The sequence below is a fragment of the Pinus tabuliformis genome, chromosome J (assembly GCF_031772625.1).
Source record: "Pinus tabuliformis cultivar Carrire ecotype Pingquan chromosome J, CPIR1, whole genome shotgun sequence".
Classification (NCBI taxonomy): domain Eukaryota; kingdom Viridiplantae; phylum Streptophyta; class Pinopsida; order Pinales; family Pinaceae; genus Pinus; species Pinus tabuliformis.
In genome coordinates, this window is record NC_142295.1 from 93,952,763 (window position 1) to 93,962,204 (window position 9,442).

General features: G+C 38.5%; 1 pseudogene; it reads left to right on the plus strand.

Moving 5' to 3' along the window:
- The first annotated feature begins 1,301 nt into the window (after nt 1-1,301).
- LOC149225677 (carbon catabolite repressor protein 4 homolog 4-like) lies at nt 1,302-2,580 on the plus strand (annotated as a pseudogene).
- Nucleotides 2,581-9,442: the final 6,862 nt, after the last annotated feature.

The window sequence follows — 9,442 nt, forward strand, 5'->3', positions numbered from 1 at the left end:
CGCTGCCGGGCAATATTGAAATTGAAAAATAGAAAATATACCAGGTTCACAATTAGTTACTATTTCCTACCCACTATCCCTCCGCCATCGATTTGGTGATTACAGGACATTCTCAGCGTTTTATACACTAGAATTAACAAATACATGCCGATAAAAGATGAATTACGTTTTCTGTTATCCAAGGAAAATTTAACTATGAACTAAATTTACCCTGCCCACCTTGTATGGATGCATGAAGTGAATGTCTGAACTGAACTTCGAAATACCCTATTAGTCTCCGAACTGAATCGAACACCTGAATTTCCGATTTTTTTTTGTTGTCAATTCGACCGAATTTGGTCACTATGGGAAGAAGTACTGGAAAAAATACACACTTTCATTGTCGCCCTAAAGTGGAATTCAAAATCGCTTTTTATTCCAGAGAAAGCCATTTTTTTTTTACTTTTTAGGAATCAGAATGGAATTGCAAAAGAGGATACTATCGTGCTTCGTGTTTAGTTGGACAAAATTTGCAAAATGTTAGGAGTAAGAGGAGCAAAACCTTTCTTTTCGACCTGTTGTCAAATATGGATGGTGATGAAGAGACATATATCACTGTAGATATGACTGAAATTGAGAAAGAGCAAGAACTGGAACTCAACCCTTTTGAAGGCTATTTCTCTGCATATAGCTCATGAACTAATTTATCCGACCTTTTCCCCATGTTATGGAAAGAAATTGTTGACTTATGCCTGTGGCAACTTTCTCATATATATAAAAAAAACCTATGAGTTTATTTAAGCGCAAGTTCGGAGATAAATTACAACGTTCTGGGTTGTTCCCATCCATCTGAAAGAAAGTTGAAACAAATGGTCAAAAATCTGAAATAAGTTGAATATTTATTCATGATTTACACCACTGTTTAAAGGAGTAGAATATTTATAGTTTTGATATATCAATGGATCTAGATCCTTTCCAGTTGTATGGCGATTTAAGGTTTCTTACGCTTTGGAATTGTCAGCATTAATTGTGAGCCCTATGAGATGTTGAACATTAATGGTCCTCACATGCCAAGCCCCAATCAATGAAGGGGAAAAATTTTGGCACTGTTTTGTGTAACTACCCTCCCCAAACACGGTCACGCGGAACTCATTTTCTCTCTCTCTCCCCTGGAGCGACCTCTTTGCAATGATTTTACACATAAAATAACTCTTTGTAATTGTGCTCCAGCTCTTAAATGGATTACTGGATCTTTTATGACCAAAGAGCAGTAAATTTGGCGCGTTTAATCACATTAATATCAAGGAGATCTTCATGAATCTATGAGCTCTGCTATTGCTGAAAGTGATTTAGTTGCATCAGTTGTGCTGTCTGGCAACATAAATTTTGAAGGCCATATTCATCCTCTGACTCGGGCAAACTACCTTGCTTCTCCTCCACTTGTAGTTGCATATGCCCTTGCAAAGGGTCCAATGTTGCAGGGTGTGAAAGCTGTTATTTCAAACAATTTTGAGCGTTTTCATCGCAACAATTTGGTTGGCATGCGTATTACTCCATTGTGTTATTATTTAGATACGGAAAAGTAACTGAGCATGTTTTCCTGCTTAACAACTGAAACTAAGCAATTTTATTTACTTATTTATTTTTTTATGAGTTTCTAATTTGTTTACAATTCTTAAATGTCTTTCAAAGTTAATGTGGTCTGAGCGGTTTCTTTTAACTTCTTGAATCCCGATGCCTTTTCAAGACCGATGACAGGATCAATCTCACCATGCTTTCCTGAATTTATTCGCATGGATAATAAGGAATGGGCTGTCAAAAACATATCAGAGGGGTCCATTATCCGCGTTGTCTCATACAATGTTCTTGCTCAGGTATATGTAAAGAGCAAGTTATTTCCATGCTCTCCATCACATTGCCTGAAATGGAAGTCACGTTCACAATCTCTCCTCGCACTACTAAAAAGTTTGGAGGCTAACTTCTTATGTCTACAAGAGTTAGATGAATTTGAAATTTTTTATGAAGGAAACATGAACAAAGAAGGGTATTCAAGTGCATATATCCAACGAAGTGGATGCAAGCATGATGGTTGTGGCATCTTTTATAAGCGTGAGTGAGCAGAGCTAATTTTAGAAGAGACCAGTGATTACAATGACCTTATATTTTCTAATGAAGATTCAGAAAATTTCAGACAAGGTGAAAGATGAAGAAAATTTAGGTACTAATAACAGCGAAGGTAGACTGCCAGGATCCCCACAAACTGATTTACCAGAAGATAGGGGAGATCCAAATGACCCTGGGATGAGATTGAAGCAGAATTGTGTTAGACTGTTAACAACATTCAAACTTCTAGAGCCCCCGCACCATGTGATTGTTCTTGCAAACACACATATTTACTGGGATCCAGATTGGGCAGATGTAAAGCTTGCACAAGCAAAGTATCTTCTATTATGTGTTACTCAATTTAAGGATGCAGTCAGAAAGATTCAGTTGTACCAAACATTCATATTGTACCAAACTTGTTTTTATACTCGAATCAAATATATGAAGTACGTTTTGGCACGCATTGGTTATTTCCATTTTTCCCGGACTTGTGTTTAACTAAAACATATTAGTTGGATTTCTGTTTATAATTATTTGCATTTTACTCTTATAATTTTAGGGTAGAATGTAGTAGATATTTAACTAAATAGTCATGCATGCATGGGCCCATAAGTCTTAAGGGTTCAACATAGCTCTGATACCAAGTGTAGGGATTAGTCCGTCCTATACTATATTTTTTTATTATCAAAATAAAATACAACTAGAAGAGAAAAACATTGGGAATTCAAATTTATTAAGCACTATCTAACACATCCTTGAATTTCATTTCACTAAACATATCATAAAATTTACATATATTTAACTAAACCCATGAAGAAATACAAAAGAATATTGTAATACATAGGTACTGTTAACCAGAAGACGAGATTCCACTTGATTTGACGTTACTTGTCTTCTTTTCTTGTCGGTCACCTTCGAGTGTGAATGACGACGTACTTGATCCGAATGCAATGACCCACCGGTTGACCTCCCAGCCTACTCCTTGGGTACTCTTCTTTCCCGTGGACCCCGAGCTGCAATGGGGTTGTACAATGGAAGAATGTAATAGCTGGTAGAGGAGAGCACAACTTGGCTCAAGAGTCCCCTCTCTAAAGTCCTTTACCTCACCAAATTCACTATAGTTCGTAGTCACTACTCTGACATAGTCTCATCCATCCAACAATAGGGTCCCCAAAAAAGTCCCTTCTCCCATGGCTTGCCCCTTCTTTTATAGGAGTCCTCATAGGTGACACTTGGCATGTCATGCATAATTAATAATTTTTTATAGTTAAATAGTTTGATTATTCACCCACCCCTATGTCACTTTCTCATCAAGGGTCTCCAAAATTATTTACTTAAATTTTAATTTAAAACTAATATTTTCCTCACCTCAACAAGATTTCTATTTCTTCTCCTAGTTGTCTCTTGATCCCCATTTTTACTTCTTAATTTGCGTTCATTACTAAAGTCAGTTGATAAGTCAAAATTTGATCCCCTATCTACTCCCTAATTTAACTCAAGTTATCTCTTAGATGGATATTCTTTTGTTGGTTGTTGCCACATGGAGGTTCTCTAAATTTCTATAAAATTTAATTTATTAATCCTATTTTAATTCACCATTCTCTTCTCTTAATTAGGTTTAATTATTTTAAGATTAATAATTATCCTTACATTTATGTCCCTCTTTCCCCTTTTTACTTGATTAAATTACATTATTTACCTAAAATTTTCCAACATGGGAAGGGTAGAGTTTTTAAGGTAAAACATTTAATTTTTTCCTATGATTCTCTTAACCCAAGTTTTATTCTTGATTTAATTACCTCGATTCTACTCATCATTTACCATTTGATGTGAATTTACATGGTTTTCATATCTTGATTATATTTATTAATTAATTTATTTTTATTGATTCCAAGAGTGCCAAGTTTGGTCGTGCCCTTCAAGAACTTCCCTTGAAGTTCCAAGGGTGCCACACCTAATCATTTATTTGCAATGCCAAGGGTGCCAAGTTGGTCATGCCCTTCAAGAAATTCCCTTGAAGTTCCAAGGGTGCCATGCCACTTTCCCTTCAAGCATTCAGTGGCTACGAGGGGAAAGTATAGGTGCAACGACAGAGACCACTATCATCTCTTATGTTGCTAGCTATAGTGAGACTAATGGTGTCGGGGATCAAGGAATCCGCCTTGATGCGCGCCCCCCGAATAAAATCCTCATGAGCGACCCAAATTTGGGACCTGCCCTCATGACATCGTGATCTTCAAGGCAAAGGTGTTTCAACCTTTCCAACCCAAGTCACGGCAGGAGTGCTAGTGGGTGAGATCAGGGACACTGTCCCACCCCTCCCATGCAGTTCCATCCAATTTGTACAACCCCATCACCCATATGTGAGTCATTCGGCCAAGCAACTAATTTGTGCCTGCAACCACTAACATATCATCAAAATATAGATAAACATATATAGAAGGTTTTCAAAATTGACTTAGAATTTCAACGACAAAATACAAATTTTCATCAAACCAGGTGTCGTCAACTGGTCATATGCGAGTGCCTCTAGTGGTTTCCTACCATACTCAATAATCATCAATAACAATGTTTCTCAGTGTTAGTCATTGCCATAATAGCATCATCAATATCACCTAGTCATTTGCATCATTGTTCACTGTGAACTACAAATAATGCAAGTAGGTGACATAGGGGACACATCCCTCATGGCTATCATCATCATAACATCAATAAAAAACATGCCTATCCATAAAAGCTACCATCATCATGATATCAATAGAGAGCATACGTATTCTTTACTGTTATCATCATCATAAATTCAATAGAGACCAAACATAACCATTTATGCTACAATTATCATAATATCAATAGAGAATATGCATAACCATTAATGCTACGTTCATCATAATATCAATATAGAACATGAATAACCATTAATGCTATTTTCATCATAATATCAATGTAGGACATACATAAACATCACAACCACTAATAATAGAGTCATGTGCCTGGATCCTCAACCTGAAGTTCTCAAAGAATAAAGTGTGGGCCTTAGCCTAAATAAATGTTAATGTCATATCACTATCAGTCAACTAGAGCGGGGCACTACAAATTAGCTATGTGGTAAAGCTTTAACTTGACAAAGTACACTTTCAATAGTTGTTGGTGAGAGTTCACTTACCCCTATTGTGTTAGGATATTCCGACACATAGGAAATAGTTAAGTATAACTTGGTCTAGTGTAGAGTTAGGTAAAGTGTGTTTCTTTACTATGTAATTTTGTAACTTACAATCTGGCGGTCACGATATGTAGTGATCCGACGGTTCTCTCCTCGGTATTACCAACACTTGATCTGTGGCTTAACACCCGATTGGTCCATGATCTCTATTTAAAAAACATGGAGGGTCATTTGTAGGGTAACCGTTCATGAGAGAAGCTTCTGTAAATTTTCATTCTTTATTAATAAATTGCCTGAAGTGGCCGCGTTGGCTTAGGCCGTGGACTGTTTCCCTCTTTGAGGGTTTTAACCACGTCAACAATACTGGTGTATTGATCTGTGATTTGTTTGTGAGCGGTGTCCTTTGGTGTTCTGTCTAAGGAACTTACCCTGTAAATTCCTACATGGTATCATAGCCAAGTTGAGGGTCGCATCCGTTGGTGATCCAAATTTGAAGCCAGTAGAACTGCATCCGACTGCCGTTTCCTAGATCTACTGTTTCTGACTGCTTTTGGGCCAAGAGGACTGCTCTATTGTGTTAGGAGCATCTGTTCCAGTGAGGAACCCCTTTCGTTTGACGCGAAAAGGTTTCCGGTAGCCCTAGCTACGTCATTTTTAAGATCTGGAGGTATATAGTGTTTATTTGCAGTTTATAGTTATTTTCTCTCTGTTTATTTCAGTTTATTTAGCTCTTTGTTTTTTTAATTACCGGATCTATACCTTTCATTTCTGCGTATGCTCTTTGCCCCGCGACTCTGTGCGATATGGGCAAATCAGAAACAGAAAGGAAGGATTTTTCTCATGCGTATGCTCTTTTCCGCCACACCTTAGTGTGATCTCAGAAAATCAAAAACATTGAGGAAAATATTCAGTATCCGGCTAAAGCTAATTTCAAGCCGTAAGGTTTGTTTTTTTTGTATGTCCGTGTTGGGTTTTGCCTTTTTGTTTTGTTTTGTTTTGTTTTGTTTTGTTTTGTAGGGAAAAATGATCCAAATGGATCCTAGAAAACCCTCTAAGTATTATAAAGATCAAAACTATTGCAAAAGAAGAACTCTTAGAAATAGCGGATAACACTATCGGGAGTGAAAAAACATGAAGAAATAGTGGAAAAACAGAGTATCGGTGGTTTAAACAACTTTGCACAGGAGCCGTCGGATCTGGCCGATCAACGATCCAGATCCGATCGGCATATCGCAATTGGCGAAGGCAGGCGGAGGCTATCGAAGACGATTAGATAAATGTTGTGATAGCGATCAGCGGGGTCAACGAGGACCGTCGATCAAGCGCACAGATTAATTGCCTAGGGTAACCCGCCATATCGCATCGGCAGATTACAGGGGAGCGCTTACAACGACCGGGGACTATGCGATGTGCGATTGCGATATATATCGCATCGCAATATCGCATCGGAGCATTACAAAGGAGTGGGGCCGATAACAAACGCGACTTGCGATAGCCGGACCCGATAAGGTTACAGATGATATTTTATATATTTTGAGATCCGGAAAACAACATTTTCCTGTGTATTTCGCATTTCCGCTAAAATGAATGAAATACAAAGGAAATGCGCCGATGCGATGAAACCAGACCCGAAAGGGTTTATTAATGCAGTTGTATATTATTTCAAGTCCGATATGAGCCATTTTGCGGGATTTTCAATGTTTTAATGTATTTTTCAAATACAAAGGGAAACCACGAAACGAGCGGGATTTCGGGTGGGCCGTAGGCGGTAAGTGGTTTTGGCTGGGCTTCGCCCGAGCCCATACACTGGCTGCCACGTGGCTAGGCGCCGAAGAGAGAAAACCACCCTTTTCGGGCAGTTAACCCCCGTATGCATGAGCGCCCGAAATGAACTTCAGCCATTGGATCAAGATCTCTCAGATCAACGGTGGATATGCGATGGCGATATAAAGGCGAACTCGATAGGAGTTATAAGGTAGAATCTATAATATTTCAAATCTGATAAACGACAGATTGGCGGATTTTCACAGTGTTTAGTGTATTTCTCTATGTAAATAGAGAACACTATTTTTAGGGATTTCAAAGGCCCGATGGTCCCTTCCATTGCAAAACAGGTGGCCACCTTCCCTGAAGACGTTATAACTTATGCCATGATTGCTAACGCTCAAAATGGGATTCGAGTGGACAAAGGCTGGGAGCCAGAGACACCGAGATCCCGATAAAGGGAAACAAATAGACATTGCCAATTGGCTTTAAAGCCACATAAGATAGAAGACAGAGGCAAGCAGTGCTGAGACAGAGAGCAAACAGAGACAAAGAGTCAGTGAGGAGAGTTTGTGTACTCAGAAAGACTTAGGGGATCCAAATAAAGCCTTGTTGTTTTGTATCTGTTGTGTGAGACTCAAATTGAGCTCACTTTTATAAAACTTTGTTTTCGAAGACATAATAGAGAGGTCACCACTGAAGGTTGGACCATGAGACGTAGCCCATGAGTGTTGGATGAACTCCTTGATTATCTTGCTGTGTTATGTGTGTGTGTCTATTATGTTTCTTTAACTGCTTCATTGTCTATGTTATTCGCAATCTTATCGATCCATTGCACTAAATAATAAAGGCGAATCCATGCACATGAGTCTGTAATACCTTAATAATTATCTAAGATCTCATTTTCAGATCAAGTGGTATCAGAGCTTTAGGTTTGCTAAGGTTAGACAAGCTTGTGCTGGATTGTTGAATGCTAACTAGGTCAAAGCTCAAACTAGGAGAAGGAGAGCTTGTTGAGGCCAATCTAGAAATTGGAAGAGTCTATCCTCGGAGGAAAATGGTAGAAGAGATTCCCTTGGGATCAGAACCTCAGTTCATGGACAGTTTCATGACCATGAGAGCCATGGTGGAAGAGATGTATCGAGAATTTAAGAAAGGCCGAGGTGAAAGCACTTCAGCATCTCAAACAGGCAAAGGAGTAGAGGAACCTCTTCTAGTTGCCCATTCAGAAGGCAAAGGGAAAGGGGAAGAGCCTCCTCCATCAACACCTCCTTCTAGCCCTGAAAATAAAAAGAAGAAAACATCTTTGATTAAATTAGATGTAAAGTTTGATTTGCCAATCTATGATGGAGAATTAAATGCAGAAAAGCTAGATAACTAGATTAGACAGATTGATGTGTATTGCAGGGTGCAGAACATCGATTCAGAAAGGAGAAAGATTCAGCTGGCCAACCTTCGCCTTGGAGGAACTGCCCTAGTGTGGTGGGAAGGTAGGACACAAGCTGATTTGAAGAAGCATGGTAAAATTCTTTCTACCTGGAATGAATTTGTTTTTGCCATTAAAAAACAATTCTATCCACTAGCTTATATGCAGCAAGCAATGATGAGTTGGAAAACTCTTCGCCAATTAAAGGGCAGAGTGTACAAAGCTATACCCAGAAATTTAGAAAAAGAGCTTTAATTCTAGGCATTTCTCTAGACTCCCCTGAAACTTTGTTGAAGTATAGAGGTGCTCTGCATATCTATTTGAGACACACCATTCTCATGTTTAACCCTACTAGTATAGATGAGGTATTCGTTCAAGCTACACATCTAGACACTAGAGGCAAGAATGTGAACCCAGAGATTGGGGATCATCAAAACCCACTACAAGCAAGAACAAGGAAAAGAAGAAGCAAAAATGGAAAGAGAGGAAGGCAAACGTTGTACAGAAAGACAAACCTTCATGCACTCACTGCAAGAAGGATGGACATGATGATGAACACTGCTGGTCTTTGCATCCGGAGCTGAAACCCAAGAAGTTCGGTGGTAAGAAGAAGAAGACTGTTGCTATTCAGAAATATTTGGGGTCAGACTCAGGTGATGAAATAACAATCACAGCCACATGTATAAAAGGTAAAAATTCTTAAGCATCTACAAGTAATTCTGCACAATCTATTGATAATGAAGATAATGAGAGGAAAAGACATGAGCTTTTTCATATTAGATTTACTTCCAAGCACCAAAAGATTGATACTTTATTTGATAGTGGTTCACAAGTAAACTTGATTTCTGAAACAATTATAAAGAAGTTGGGACTATTAACCACACCTCACAAGAAGCCATATCCATTAGGTTGGGTATGTGAGAAAACAAAGCTACAAGTGACTAGACAATGTAAACTTAGGTTTGCTTTTGGGTTAACATTTGTAGACGAGGTTGAGTTAGATATAGTTC